This window comes from Triticum aestivum, chromosome 6B, assembly GCF_018294505.1.
Source record: "Triticum aestivum cultivar Chinese Spring chromosome 6B, IWGSC CS RefSeq v2.1, whole genome shotgun sequence".
NCBI lineage: Eukaryota > Viridiplantae > Streptophyta > Magnoliopsida > Poales > Poaceae > Triticum > Triticum aestivum.
In genome coordinates this window covers 88,219,116-88,235,559 of record NC_057810.1, presented here as the reverse complement: position 1 = coordinate 88,235,559, position 16,444 = coordinate 88,219,116, and positions in this window count along the sequence as shown.

Here is a 16,444-nt window from a genome sequence, read left to right as displayed (position 1 = left end):
CTCTGCGGCCATGACGGGTGGCGTCGTCTTCCCCGTTGAAATCCCATGTAGGGTGGCCCCTATATTGGAGTGGCTGCACCCCTCGCATAATGCACGTGGCCATGATTCCAATCATGGTCAATCTGGAGTGGGCCAGTAACCTAATCCGGCCCATCAGATAATGGACGCTCCCATCATCCTCCCGTTGAGGGCTCCGCGGGTGCCAACTCAGGCGTTTCTTCAAGGGAGCATTGCTGAACTCCGGGAGGCCGATCTGAACTGGATCCGGCAGAGGGGCGTCCTCCATGTAGAACCATTCCGAAGGCCAGTCTTCGGACGCTTTCTTCGGGGTGCCGGATAGATATCCGGTCCCGGCGATGCGCCATATTTCGGCTCCGCCCACTTGATATATCGACCCCTCATAAGAACGGGGTACAAGGCAAAACAATCTCTTCCACAGCGCAAAATGGGGCTCGATACCCAGGAACAACTCGCAAAGAGCTACAAAGCCCGCGATGTGCAAAATGGAGGCAGGTGTGAGGTGGTGAAGCTGGAGTCCGTAGAACTCCAGGAGCCCCCAGAGAAACGGATGTATTGGAAATCTGAGTCCCCTTATTAGATAAGGGACGAAGCATACCCGCTCTCCTTTGGAAGGGTTGGGGACGCTCTCCGCCTGCTTTCCGCCCTTGAAGGTGGCTAGTCTGGCTCGAACCGGAACCATAAAAGCTGGGGGAAGATATCCCTCGGTTTGGAGCGCCACTAGCTCGCTCTGTGGAACTGAGCATCTCCCCCAATCTCCTGGCTTAGGGCTGGGAGCGCGAGAGGAGGAGCCGTGTCGACTATCCATGATGGAATGGATTTTTGTCAGAGGCGCTTCGATGAGAACTTGTGGATGGAGGATGGTGTGAGCTGGATCTAGATCCTCGCCTCTCTTATAGGCGGCTCGTTCGCACGACTAGGGGGTACAATGTAAAAATACCCTAGCTTTTCGCATTCATACGACACGTGGAAGAAGGCCATTATTGGGCGTAGAAGCCAAGGAGCGCAACATTTATAAGGAAGCCGGACACTATTCGACAGGAAGATGAAGTTTGAAGGAGAACCCGCCTTGCAACGCCGAAGACAATATACGCGCCGGACTCGTCGTCACTGAAGCCCGGTTCGGGGGCTACTGAGGGAGTCCCGGACTAGGGGGTGTCCGGATAGCCGAACTATCATGGTCGGCCGGACTCCAAGGTTATGAAGATACAAGATTGAAGACTCTGTCCCGTGTCCGGATGGGACTTTGCTTGGCGTGGAAGGCAAGCTTGGCGATACGGATATGTAGATCTCCTACCATTGTAACCGACTTTGTGTAACCCTAGCCCTCTCCGGTGTCTATATAAACCAGATGGCCTTAGTCCATAGGACGAACAACAATCATACCATAGGCTAGCTTCTAGGGTTTAGCCTCCTCGATCTCGTGGTAGATCCACTCTTGTAACACACATCATCAATATTAATCAAGCAGGACGTAGGGTTTTACCTCCATCAAGAGGGCCCGAACCTAGATAAAACATCGTGTCCCTTGTCTCCTGTTACCATCCGCCTAGACGCACAGTTCGGGACCCCCTACCCGAGATCTGCCGGTTTTGACACCGACAAGCGGCTTCACCCATGTACTGGTGGCAGTCGACAAGTTCACTAAGTGGATTGAAGCTAAGCCTATCAAGAATCTTGATGCCTGCACTGCTATCAGCTTCATCAGAGAGTTGATATTCAGATATGGAGTTCCGCACAGCATCATCACTGATAATGGGTCAAACTTCGATTCCGACAAATTTAGAGCCTTTTGCGCTTCTCAAGGCACGCGGGTCGACTACGCTTCCGTCGCTCACCCCCAGTCGAATGGACAAGCAGAAAGAGCAAACGGCCTAATTCTCAAAGGACTGAAACCCTGGTTGGTGTGTGATCTCAAGCACGCAGCAGGCGTGTGTGTCGACGAACTTCCTTCAGTTCTTTGGGGATTGAGGACCACTCCTAATTGGTCAACTGGGCGAACTCCATTCTTTCTGGTCTATGGAGCTGAAGCAGTTCTGCCGAGTGACCTTCTTCACAATGCACCCCGAGTCGAGCTCTACTCTGAAGATGAAGCAGAACAAGCCCAGCAGGACGCAGTCGACCTTCTAGAAGAAGAAAGAGAGATGGCCATGATCCGATCGACTATCTATCAGCTGGTCTTGCGTCGATTCCATGCCAGAAACGTGAACAGTCGAGCCTTCCAAGAAGGAGACTTGGTCCTCCGAGTAGATCAACAGAAACCGCACAAGTTCGCTCCTACTTGGGAAGGCCCCTTCATCGTCACCAAAATTATCCACAATGAAGCATACCGTCTTTACAATGTCGGTCGCCAGATTGATGAGCCACGAGCTTGGAATGCGGAGCTGCTCCGCCCCTTTTATACTTAAGTACTCACTCGGATGAGATGTAATAAAAAGTACCTATGTAGTTTGTTTATCAAAGACAAGAGTGTTATAATTTTCCCAGTGATTGTTGTTGCTTTTGTTTACGTGAGAAATCCCCCAATGGGTGGCTTAGCTGCGAATCCATTTCGCCTAAGTTTGTAAAAAAAAAATCCTACCGAGTGATGAGCAAGCCTCTCACTCGGGGGCTTAGCTGCAAATCCGTTTCGCCTAAGTATTTAAAAATCCTACCAAGTGGAGGGCAAACCTCCCACTCGGAGTTTTAGCTGTAGTCCAGTACTCGCCTAAGTATTTAAAAATCCTACCGAGTGGAGAGCAAACCTCCCACTCAGAGGCTTAGCTGCAGTCCAGTACTGGCCTAAGTATTTAAAAATCCTATCGAGTGGAGAGCAAACCTCCCACTCAGGGGCTTAGCTGCAGTCCAGTACTCGCCTAAGTATTTAAAAATCCTACTGAGTGGAGAGCAAACCTCCCACTCGGGGCTTAGCTGTAGTCCAGTACTCGCCTAAGTATTTGAAAATCCTACCGAGTGGAGAGAAAACCTCCCACTCAGGGGCTTAGCTGCAGTCCAGTACTCGCCTAAGTATTTAAAAATCCTACCGAGTGGAGAGCAAACCTCCCACTCGGGGGCTTTGCTGCAGTCCAGTACTCGCCTAAGTATTTAAAAATCCTACCGAGTGGAGAGCAAACCTCCCACTCAGGGGCTTAGCTGCAGTCTAGGACTCGCCTAAGTATTTGAAAATCCTACCGAGTGGAGAGCAACCCTCCCACTCGGGGGCTTAGCTACAGTCCAGTACTCGCCTAAGTATTTAAAAATCCTACCGAGTGAAGAGCAAACCTCCCACTCGGAGGCTTAGCTGCAGTCCAGTACTCGCCTAAGTATTTGAAAATCCTACCGAATGGAGAGCAACTCTCCCACTCAAGGGCTTAGCTGCAGTCCAGTACTTGCCTAAGTATTTGAAAATCCTTCCGAGTGGAGAGCAACTCTCCCACTCGGGGGCTTAGCTGCGGTCCAGTACTCGCCTAAGTATTTGAAAATCCTACCAACTGGAGAACAACCCTCCCACTCGGAGGCTTAGCTGCAGTCAAGTACTCGGCTAAGTATTTGAAAATCCTACCGAATGGAGAGCAACTCTCCCACTCGAGGGCTTAGCTGCAGTCCAGTACTCGCCTAAGTATTTGAAAATCCTACCGAGTGGAGAGCAACTCTCCCACTCGGGGGCTTAGTTGCAGTCCAGTACTCCCCTAAGTATTTGAAAATCCTACCGAGTGGAGAACAACCCTCCCACTCGGAGGCTTAGGTGCAGTCTAGTACTCGCCTAAGTATTTAAAAATCCTACCGAGTGGAGAGCAACCCTCTGATGTCTACTACACAACCTTCTTCTTGTAGACGTTGTTGGGCCTGCAAGTGCACAGGTTTGTAGGACAGTAGCAAATTTCCCTCAAGTGGATGACCTAAGGTTTATCAATCCGTAGGAGGCGTAGGATGAAGATGGTCTCTCTCAAACAACCCTGCAACCAAATAACAAAGAGTCTCTTGTGTCCCCAACACACCCAATACAATGGTATATTGTATAGGTGCACTTGTTTGGCGAAGAGATGGTGATACAAGTGCAAAATAGATAGTAGATATAGGTTTTTGTAATCAGAAATAATAAAAACAGCAAGGTAGCGAGCGGTAAAAGTGAGCAAAAATGGTATTGCAATGGTAGGAAACAAGGCCTAGGGTTCATACTTTCACTAGTGCAAGTTCTCTCAACAATAATAACATAGATAGATCATATAACAAGCCCTAAACATGCAACAAAGAGTCACTCCAAAGCCACTAATAGCGGAGAACAAACATAGAGATTATGATAGGGTACGAAACCACCTCAAAGTTATTCGTTCAGATCGATCTATAAAAGAGTTCATACTAGAATAACACCTTAAGACACAAATCAACCAAAACCCTAATGTCACCTAGATACTCCATTGTCACCTCAAGTATCCGTGGGCATGATTATATGATATGCATCACACAATCTCAGATTCATCCAACCAACATAAAAGTACTTCAAAGAGTGCCCCAAAGCTACTACCGGAGAGTCAAGAATGTGTGCCAACCCCTATGCATAGGTTCCCAATGTCACGAAACCCGCAAGTTGATCACCAAAATATACATCAAGTGGCACATGATATCCCATTGTCACCACAGATAATCACGGCAAGACATACATCAAGTGTTATCATAAAGACTCAATCCGATAAGATAACTTCAAAGGGGAAACTCAATTCATCACAAGAGAGTAGAGGGGGAGAAACATCATAAGATCCAACTACAATAGCAAAGCTTGGGATACATCAAGATCGTGCCATGGAGGGAACACGAGAGAGAACACGAGAGAGGGAGATCAAACACATAGCTACTGGTACATACCCTCAGCCTCGAGGGTGAACTACCAATTCGTCATGGATAGCACCGGGATGATGAATATGGCCTCATATGATGGGATCCCCCTCCGGCAGGGTGCCGGAACAAGGTCCCGATTGCTTTTTGGTGGCTACAGAGGCTTGCGGCGGCGGAACTCCCGATCTATTTTCTGTTCTGGAAGTTTTAGGGTACGTAGGTATATATGGGTGAAAGGAGAACGTCGGTGGAGCTACGGGGGCCCCACGAGGCAGGGAGGCGCGCCCTGGGGGGCGCCCCCCACCCTCGTGAGCACCTCCCATATGTTCTGACGTGGGGTCCAAGTCCATCAGGTGGGTTTCCTTCCAAAATTAACTTCTCCAGTTGATTTCGTTCCGTTTTGACTCCGTCTGATATTCCTTTTCCTCGAAACACCGAAATAGTCATAAAACAGTAAATCTGGGCTGGGCCTCCGGTTAATAGGTTAGTCCCAAAAATAATATAAAAGTGGATAATAAAGCCCAATATTGCCTAAAACAGTAGATAAAGTAGCATGGAGCAATCAAAAATTGTAGATACGTTGGAGACATATCAAGCATCCCCAAGCTTAATTCCTGCTCGTCCTCGAGTAGATAAATGATAAAAAAGAATTTTTGATGCGGAGTGATACTTTGGCATAATTTCAATGTAAATATTCTTAATTGTGGCATGAATATTCAGATCTGAAAGATTCAAGACAAATGTTCATATTGACATAAAAATAATAATACTTCAAGCATACTAATCAATGCAATTATGTCTTCTCAAAATAACATGGCTAAAGAAAGTTATCCCTACAAAATCATATAGTCTGGCTGTTGCTCTATCTTCATCACACAAAGTATTTAATCACGCACAACCCCGATGACAAGCCAAGCAATTGTTTCATACTTTAGTAATCTCAAAGTCTTTCAACTTGCACACAATACATGAGCGTGAGCCATGGACATAGCACTATAGGTGGAATAGAATGGTGGTTGTGGACAAGACAAAAAAGGAGAAGATAGTCTCACATCAACTAGGTGTATCAACGGGATATGGAGATGTCCATCAATAGATATCAATGTGAGTGAGTAGGGATTGCCATGCAACGGATGCACTAGAGCTATAAGTATATGAAAGCTCAACAAAAGAAACTAAGTGGGTGTGCATCCAACTCGCTTGCTCACGAAGACCTAGGGAATTTTGAGGAAGCCCATCATTGGAATATACAAGCCAAGTTCTATAATGAAAAATTCCCACTAGTATATGAAAGTGACAACATAGGAGACTCTCTATCATGAAGATCACGGTGCTACTTTAAAGCACAAGTGTGGTAAAAGGATAGTAGCATTGCCCCTTCTCTCTTTTTCTCTTTTTTTATTTTTGGTCCTTTTCTCCTTTTTTTAGGACTCTTTTTATTTATTTATTTTATTTATTTTTATTTTTCGTCCGGAGTCTCATCCCGACTTATGGGGGAATCATAGTCTCCATCATCCTTTCCTCGCTGGGACAATGCTCTAATAATGATGATCATCACACTTTTATTTTTCTTACAACTCAACAATTACAACTCGATACTTAGAACAAATTATGACACTATATGAATGCCTCCGGCGGTGTACCGGGATATGCAATGAATCAAGAGCGACATGTATGAAAATTATGAAGGTGGCCTTGCCACAAATACAATGTCAACTACATGTTCATGCAAAAAGCAAGATGACAATGATGGAGCGTGTCATAATAAACGGAACGGTGGAAAGTTGCATGGCAATATATCTCGGAATGGCTATGGAAATGCCATGATAGGTAGGTATGGTGGCTGTTTTGAGGAAGGTATATGGTGGGTGTATGATACCGGCGAAAAGTGCGCGGTATTAGAGAGGCTAGCAATGGTGGAAGGATGAGAGTGCGTATAATCCATGGACTCAACATTAATCATAAGAACTCATGCACTTGTCGCAAAAATTTAGAAGTCATCAAAAATCAAATCACTACACGCATGCTCCTAGGGGGATAGATTGGTAGGAAAAGGCCATCGCTCGTCCCCGACCGCCACTCATAAGGAAGACAATCAATAAATAAAATTGTGCTCCAACTTCATCACAAAGCGGTTCACCATACGTGCATGCTACGGGAATCACAAACTTCAACACAAGCATTCTTTAAATTCATAATCACCCAACTAGCATGACTTTGATATTATCACCTCCATATCTCAAAACAATTATCAAGCATCAAAGTTATCTTAGTATTCAATTCACTCAAAAGAAAGTTTCACATATCTTGAATACCAAGTATATTAACATTAAGCAAATTACCATGCTATTAATGACTCTCAAAATAATATAAGTGAAGCATGAGAGTTCATCTATTTCTTCAAAATAAAACTACCACCATGCTCTAAAAGATATAAGTGAAGCACTAGAGAAAAAATTATCACGCTCAAAGGATACAAGTGAAGCACATAGAGTATTCTAGCAAATTCTAATTTGTGTATGGCTCTCTCTCATTAAAGGATTTCAGATCTTGATACTTCATTCAAACAGAAAGCAAAGCTAAAGAAAAACTACAATGCAAGGATAGCACAACTCATGTGAAGAAGCAAAAACTTAGGCTCAACTGATACTAACCGATAGTTGTTGAAGAAGAAAGGTGGGATGCCTACCGGGGCATCCCCAAGCTTAGATGCTTGAGACTTCTTGAAATATTATCTTGGGGTGCCTTGGGCATCCCCAAGCTTGAACTTTTGTGTCTCCTTAATTCCTCTCATATCACGGTTTCTCTTTTTATTAAAAGCTTCATTCACAACAAACTCAACAAGAAACTCGTGAGATAGGTTAGTATAAACCAATGCAAAACCTTATCATTTTCTACTGTAACAAATCACTAAAATTATTATTCAACATTGAATACTAAATGCCTCTGTATATTTAATATTCCTATCCTCAAATAGAATCATTAAACAAGCAAACATATGCAAACAATGCAACTATAACAGCAATCTGCCAAAACAGTACAGTCTGTAAATAATGCAAGAGTATCAATACTTCCCTGACTCCAAAAATTATGAACTAAAATTTCCACTATAATAAATTTATAAGAGCTTAATATTCAAAAAGATTCAACGTTAGACCATTCTCTTATTTTTCTAGGGAATTTTTGCAACAGCGGTAAACTTTCTGTTTTCAAACAGCAACATGTATACTAGCAAAATAAGCATGGCAAAGGCTATCCTTGACTTTTTTATTGAAACTAAAGATGCAAAACATTATTCTAACTAACATCAAGCAAAAACTAACAAAATAAAATGACACTCCAAGCAAAACACATATCATGTGGTGAATAAAAATATAGCTCCAAGTAAAGTTACCGATGAACGAAGACGAAAGAGGGGATGCCATCCGGGGCATCCCCAAGCTTAGGCTCTTGGTTGTCCTTGAATAATACCTTGGGGTGCCTTGGGAATCCCCAAGCTTAGGCTCTTGCCACTCCTTATTCCATAGTCCATCGAATCTTTACCCAAAACTTGAAAACTTCAACCACACAAAACTCAAAACAAAACTCGTAAGCTCCGTTAGTATAAGAAAATAAAACCACCACTTAGGTACTGTAATGAACTCATTATAAATTCATATTGGTGTAATATCTACTGTATTCTAACATCTCTATGGTTCATACCCTCCGATACTACTCATAGATTCATCAAAATAAGCAAACAACACATAGAAAACAGAATCTGTCAAAAACAGAACAGTCTGTAGTAATCTGTATCAAACGTATAATTCTGGAACGCCATAAATTATTAAATAAATTTCTGGACCTGAGAAATTTGTCTATTAATCATCTTAAAAATGAATCAACCTAAAATCACTCTCCAGTAAAAAATGGCAGCTAATCTTGTGAGCGCTAAAGTTTCTATTTTTCACAGCAAGATCATATAAACTTCACCCAAGTCTTCCCAAAGGTTCTACTTGGAACTTTATTGAAACAAAAGCTATAGAACATAATTGCTACAGTAGCATAATCATGTGGACACACAAAAACAGTAAGGATAAATATTGGGTTGTCTCCCAACAAGCGCTTTTCTTTAATGCCTTTCTAGCTAGGCATGATGATGACAATGATGCTCACATAAAAGATAAGAATTAAAACATAAAGAGAGCATCATGAAGAATATGACTAGCACATTTAAGTCTAACCCACTTCCTATGAATAGGGATTTTGTGAGCAAACAACTTATGGGAACAATAATCAACTAGCATAGGAAGGTAACACAAGCATAGCTTCAAGAATTTAAGCACATAGGGAGGAAACTTGACATTATTGCAATTCCTACAAGCATATGTTCCTCTCTCATAATAATTTTCAGTAGCATCATGAATGAATTCAACAATATAACCAGCACCTAAAGCATTCTTTTCATGATCTACAAGCATAGAAATTTTTTTACTCTCCACATAAGCAAAATTCTTCTCTTCGATAGTAGTGGGAGCAAACTCAACAAAAAAACTATCATATGATTGAAAATTAAGATCAAGATGACAAGTTTAATCATTATCAATATTATTTAAAGCATACGTGTCATCACAATAATCTTCATAGATAGGAGGCATGATTTCATCATAATAAATTTGCTCATCAAAGCTTGGGGGACAAAAAATATCATCTTCATCACACATAGCTTCCCCAAGCTTGTGGCTTTGCATATCATTAGCATCATGGATATTCAAGGAATTCATACTAACAACATTGCAATCATGCTCATCATTCACATATTTTATGCCAAGAATTCTATGTAATTCTTCTTCTAGTACTTGAGCACAATTTTCCTTTCCATCATACTCACGAAAGATATTAAAAAGATGAAGCGTATGAGACAAACTCAACTCCATTTTTTGGTAGTTTTCTTTTATAAAATAAACTAGTGCTAAAACAAGAAACAAAAAGATTCGATTGCAAGATCTAAAGATATACCTTCAAGCACTCACCTCCCAGGCAACGGCGCCAGAAAAGAGCTTAGTTGACGGGCTGTGAGTGAGTGCCCTTTACCTAGCCTCCCCGGCAACGACGCCAGAAAAGAGCTTGATGTCTACTACACAACCTTCTTCTTGTAGACGTTGTTGGGCCTGCAAGTGCACCGGTTTGTAGGACAGTAGAAATTTCCCTCAAGTGGATGACCTAAGGTTTATCAATCCGTAGGAGGCGTAGGATGAAGATGGTCTCTCTCAAACAACCCTGCAACCAAATAACAAAGAGTCTCTTCTGTCCCCAACACACCCAATACAATGGTAGATTGTATAGGTGCACTAGTTGGGCAAAGAGATGGTGATACAAGTGCAAAATAGATAGTAGATACAGGTTTTTGTAATCTGAAATAATAAAAACAGCAAGGAAGCGAGCGGTAAAAGTGAGCGTAAATGGTATTGCAATGGTAGGAAACAAGGCCTAGGGTTCATACTTTCACTAGTGCAAGTTCTCTCAACAATAATAACATAGATAGATCATATAACAAGCCCTCAACATGCAACAAAGAGTCACTCCAAAGCCACTAGTAGCAGAGAACAAACATAGAGATTATGGTAGGGTACGAAACCACCTCAAAGTTATTCGTTCGGATCGATCTATAAAAGAGTTCGTACTAGAATAACACCTTAAGACACAAATCAACCAAAACCCTAATGTCACCTAGATACTCCATTGTCACCTCAAGTATCCGTGGGCATGATTATACGATATGCATCACACAATCTTAGATTCATCCAACCAACATAAAAGTACTTCAAAGAGTGCCCCAACGCTACTACCAGAGAGTCAAGAATGTGTGCCAACACCTATGCATAGATTCCCAATGTCACGAAACCCGCAAGTTGATCACCAAAACATACATCAAGTGGTACTTGATATCCCATTGTCATCACAGATAATCACGACAAGACATACATCAAGTTTTCTCATAAAGACGCAATCCGATAAGATAACTTCAAAGGGGAAACTCAATTCATCACAAGAGAGTAGAGGGGGAGAAACATCATAAGATCTAACTACAATAACAAAGCTCGGGATACATCAAGATCATGCCATGGAGGGAACACGAGAGAGAACACGAGAGAGAGAGAGAGAGAGAGATCAAACACATAGCTACTGGTACATACCCTCAGCCCCGAGGGTGAACTACTGCCTCCTCGTCATGGATAGCGCCGGGATGATGAAGATGGCCTCCGGTGATGGGATCCCCCTCCGGCAGGGTGCGGAACAGGGTCCCGATTGGTTTTTGGTGGCTACAGAGGCTTGCGGCGGTGGAACTCCCGATTTATTTTCTATTCTGGAAGTTTTAGGGTACGTAGGTATATATGGGTGAAAGGAGAACGTCGGTGGAGCTACGGGGGGCCCCCGAGGCATGGGGGCACACCCAGGGGGGCGCGCCCCCCACCCTCGTGAGCACCTCCCGTATCTTTTGACGTGGGGTCCAAGTCCATCAGGTGGGTTTCCTTCCAAAATTAACTTCTCCAGTTGATTTCGTTCCGTTTTGACTCCGTCTGATATTCCTTTTCCTCGAAACACTGAAATAGGCATAAAACAACAAATCTGGGTTGGGCCTCCGATTAATAGGTTAGTCCCAAAAATAATATAAAAGTGGATAATCAAGCCCAATATTGCCTAAAACAGTAAATAAAGTAGCATGGATCAATCAAAAATTATAGATACGTTGGAGACGTATCACCCTCCCACTCGGAGGCTTAGTTGCAATCCAAGTACTCACCTAAGTATGAAATCCATTCCGATCTGCAAGGACGACGAGGTGCAGGTCGACTGCTACCTTCTCCTTCGGAGTTACGCCACAAATACAACGTGCGCTCTGCAAGGACGACGAGGTGCAGGTCGACTGCTGCCTTCTCCCTAAGAGCTACGCCACAAATACAACGTGCGCTCCATCCCGATCCGCAAGGACACAGGTCGACTGCAATCTGTGCTCCATCCCTACATGCAAGAGCGATGAAGTGCATGTCGACTGGATTTTCCACTTCAGAGCTGCGTCTCGAGCACTAAAGTGTATTCCGAGTGAAGAACAAAGTTCGCTCGAAGGGAAATGCAAGCATATTCAATGATAAGCCAAGTTCAGATAACATCCTACTTATTCAGAAGTGCTCAGGCGTGAAGCCTGTAAAAGTTTATCGGTTACAAAACCACTCGGCATTCGGAGGCAAATTTAAGGCAAAGCATAAAAGTTTTTCTTACTCCTCAGGTGGAGGACTGGAGGGTGCGACAAACTGGTCCAAGTCAATTCCGTCAGCGATCCGAGTGGCAGCAGCAATGAAGGTCTCCATGAAAGATTGGAAGTCGTGCTTCTTGGTATTGGCAACTTTGATGGACGCCAGCTTTTCCTCTCGCGCATCCTTGCAGTGAACACGGACCAGGGACAGAGCAACATCAGCACCGCACCTGGCAGAAGACTTCTTCCATTCTTGCACTTGACCTGGAACTTCATTCGGTCGAGCCATTAGAGACTCGAGGTCATTTTGAAGCGTCGCTCCCGGCCAGAGTGTCGTGATGATCCGCGACGCTGCAACCTTCAGTCGAGCAAGGTAGTCAACCACACCAGCAACACGAGACTCCAGTCGGAGCACGTTCATAGCAGCTTCATCCTTCACAAGAGAGTTAATGGGGTCCAAGCTTGTCTCCACTCGACTGGTCTCCTCCTCGAAGTTTTGGCAGAATTCTATAAACACAATTCAAAGATAAACCAGCAGTTCTACGATGAGTCGATGATAACAAGTCAGTCGGGTAGGGGAGGTTACCCTCAAGCATGATGAATAACTTCTTGGCGAGCCCTCCCAGATAAGCCTCCAGATCGTTCTTCTTCCCCATCAGTTCACTAGCCTTGTCATTCAGAGCTGTCTTATCATTCTTCAGATGGCTGACCTCCTTGTTGGCCGCGTCGAGAGCAGCTTTCAGATTGGCGTTCTCCTCTTCAAGTTTAACGACTAAAGCCAGTTTTTCTTCCGCAAGCTTAGTTTTGTCCAAAGCCGCCTTCTGCGCCTCGGCAAGGTCATGGTCCTTCTTCAGAGCCTCCTTCATTTTATCTGCAAAATGGCAATGAGATCAGAATCAGGAATGGGCAGAAAGATAAAGACAGTCGTCAAGTTCTCACCAGCCATACCTTTTGCTTCGTCTTTCGCCTTCTAAAAGTTCTCCTGAACAAGCTTCAAGTCAAGGTCGAGCTGGATCTGTTTGTTTTCCAATTCAGTATGGCGAGCCACAAGCTCGCAAGATTTCTGTGAAGGGTCAGTCGACAGACATCAAAGATAGGTTTCTTCCGAGTGACTAAGAGAAAAATCGTAACATTTCTAAGACTACAGCCGAATCAAAATATTCAACAATAGTCTCGGGGACTACACCCAGTGGGTGCACTTAGCGTGCCCCCACTGGTTCTACCAACTTGGTCCGATCAGTTAGCCGAAAGAGACAAAGAGGTTATGATCCTAAAACTATAGCACTATAGCTAACTGGCAGCAGTCAGCCATGGTCTTATCATGATCTACCAAAAAAACACAGGTTCTTCAGACCTTAGTCGACTGCCAGCAGTCGACCATGGTCTCGGGGACCACACCCACTGGGTGCACTAAGCGTGCCCCCACTGGTTCCAAGATTCCATTCGATATGGTCCAACCTGACCGAGTGAAGAAGTTAGAGTGAAGAAATTCAAAATACAAAGACAACAGTCGACTGCCAGCAGTCCACCATAGTCTCGGGGACTACACCCAGTGGGTGCACTCAGCGTGCCCCCACCAATCCAAAAATTCAATCGACACACCCAGTGGGTGTATATATACAAAGATCTTCGGAAAGAAAGTCTTCAAATAGCATATCCTAACAGAACAAGCGGTGACCAACTAACCTGGATGTTGCTCTGAAGGGCTGAGCTAGCATCATAGGCCGCTTGGCTGGCTTCCCGGACCGCCTTCACCTGCTCCATCATGATCCCCGCCTGGCGTATAGCCTCCTTAGCAGCACCCACTTGGTCCTCTGGGATGTGGTGTGTGGAGAAAAGGGAGGGCGGGTCAGCAGTCGACGACGAAGGCCGAACACTCGTCAGCGGCACAGCGAACGACACGGAATTCCGAGTGATATTGCCACCCTCTTGAACCGATGTCTTAGGCACTGATGCAATCTGAGTAGTCTTGCCAGTCGGCACCTTTCTATTCCTCCTCGGCCTCAGTGGCGCCTCGTCGTCATCATCAGGGAGATCAATGACATGAGGAGGAGCTACAGGAAAAATCCAAAGTTAAAAACGAAAATCCAATCGACCAAAAGTGAAACTACAGAAATCGTACCAAGGTTGGACATGACAGTGTCTTCCATTTCCTGGTCTTCGTTCCTGGCGGAGGTCTCGGAGGTAGCACCACTGCAGATTTCAGAAATCAGTCGGTTAGTCAATGAGTCGACCAAGAGTCTGTCCATGCTAAACGAGAAAACACAAGTTCTGCTGTTACCCGGAAATGGTGGGAATGGTCATTCTCATCTTGGGAAAGGCCTTCGGCGGCTTTGATGACGCTGCCCGCGGATGCTTCGGCGCTTTTTTAGTCGGCGCCGGAGAAGCCATCCGAGGGCGTTTTGACAACTGCCTAATAGGCGCATCCGCTTTGCCACGCTCGCTCGCGGGGTCATGGGTAAGCTTGGATCGCCTTTCCGTGCGAGGAGGATCGACTTCCTCCTCCTCCTCTCCACTGGAGCCGTCGTCATCCTCTTCCCCCTCACCATCAGATTGCCACTCCTCCTCACTTTCACCTCCGCTCGCTTCCTCCTCCTCGGTCTGTTCTTGCGCCCCGTTGGGCATCGAGTACATCTCAGTAATGGTCTAGAAGACAACAAACAAGACAAAAGTCAGTCAATTGATTTTAAGCAAACAGAATGAAGAAAGCAAGGCCACAGTCAGAGATGCAGAATCGGACCTGATCTACTTCATACGATTGGTCGAGTGGAGGAATCCTCCTGGCTCCTCGGGGGTTGTCTATGTTCCCTGTGATACTTGACAACCACCCCTCCAACGTAGCCTCGTCGACTTCCTCCGGGTGAATCCGAGTGGTGTCATCGAGACCCGAATACATCCACATCGGATGGTCACGAGCTTGGAGCGGTTGGATACGTCTCTGGAGGAAGACCTCTAGCAAATCCATACCAGTCACCCCGTCGTGGACAAGCTGAACCACTCGACCAACCAACACTTTGACTTGTGCCTTCTCTTCCGGCGTCACTTTCAGAGAAGAAGGTTTTTCTGCTCGGTTCAGGGAGAAAGGGGGGAGAACTGTCGCCTGTCCTGGGGTCGGCTGGTCTCTGCAGTAGAACACGGACTGAGTCAGGAAGAGTCATAGCTGGAAAAGAACTTTTGCTTCTCATCTGGATCCCAAGATCCCCGCACATCTGAATCACTTGCATCTTATCGTCACTCGACTTGGCTTTCTTAACCGACTGAGAACGACAAGTGAAAATGTGCTTGAAGAGGCCCCAATGAGGACGGCAACCTAAGAAATTCTCGCACAAAGACACGAAGGCAGCAAGATACATGATGGAATTTGGAGTAAAGTGATGGAGTTGCGCTCCGAAAAAGTTCAAGAAACTCCAGAAAAAAGGATGAGGGGGCAGGGAGAATCCGCGGTCGACGTGAGTGGCGATAAGGACACACTCACCCTCGAGAGGCTGTGGCTCGATCTCGTTCCCCGAGAGGCACGCACATTCATGAGGAATGAATCCCCCCTCCACCAGGTCATCAATGTCTTCCTGACGAATCGCCGAGGGCATCCAATCGCCCTGGATCCAGCCCCGCGGCAAGGCAGACCTCGAGGAAGATCCGCCCCGGCCGGACTTCTTCGCCTTCGCCTACGCCGTCGCCTTCTTCGCACGCTCTAGGGCCGCCGTCTTCTCCTTCACCAACGCCACAAACGAAGCTCGAATAGACCGACGGCACCGGGACGAGAGCAGAGGTGGCGGAGGAATTCAAGAAGGAAGAGGAAAAATGAAGGCGCACTGTTCAAAAGCCCTGGGCCAGCGGCTTATATGGAGTTGCTTCCGAGTGACTGACCTGTAGGCCCAGACGATCCTGTCAAATCCCGCAACAGTCGCGCGTGCGATACATGGCGAAAAAGGTGGCGCAGAGATCGAGGCATCTCCGCCCTATCCCGTCCGATTACTGCGGCCTTCTCCGCCCTGCGCGCTTCCCAAAATTCGAATCCCACAAAGTCCGTGAGCAGCAGAACAACTTTTCAGACGGAGGATCTCCTCCACACCGTCACTCGGAGCTTTTCAAGTAAAGAAATTCACTCGACTGAAACCAAGAATGGATCAAGGCGACCGAAAAAGAAGTTGGTGTCGTTACTTAAGTTCATGAATCCAGAACAAGATACACTCATAGCACGAAAAATGGTTCGGAATAGTTCTCAACTCCTTCCCTACTCAAACCTCGATCCATTCGGGGGCTAATGATGAAGCTATGTACCTAGGGTAGGGTCATGGACCTGTCCAAACTACCCTCTCCAAGGACATCTCTAGAAGAAACCACCTTTCAATCGACTCAGAAGTGTTCCACTCGACGGAC